Source organism: Penaeus monodon, chromosome 20 (assembly GCF_015228065.2).
Source record: "Penaeus monodon isolate SGIC_2016 chromosome 20, NSTDA_Pmon_1, whole genome shotgun sequence".
Classification (NCBI taxonomy): domain Eukaryota; kingdom Metazoa; phylum Arthropoda; class Malacostraca; order Decapoda; family Penaeidae; genus Penaeus; species Penaeus monodon.
The window spans coordinates 32856408-32856714 of record NC_051405.1 but is presented as its reverse complement, the minus strand read 5'-3'; positions in this window follow the sequence as shown (position 1 = coordinate 32856714).

Here is a 307-nt window from a genome sequence, read left to right as displayed (position 1 = left end):
AATGCGCTACGCAAATGATCATAGAAATTATGAGGAAGCTTGGTCGCCTGGTAATAAACTCCTCTGTATCAATGGAGTCCCTTGATTGAATTAGCATAATTCTATTACGAAATTGCCAATGAAATCTCAGTTGAAACGGGAAAGAGCATCCTCTGTATGTGTGTCTGACATTGGATTAATTAAGTGATATTAAGATCTTTTTGTTGTTTTTTAGTCTATTCACTCCGTATTGCTTCAAAATGACCATTAAATCTATTACCTACACACAATCGTTTGAATTATTTGGATAAGACAATTCTGTTATCAG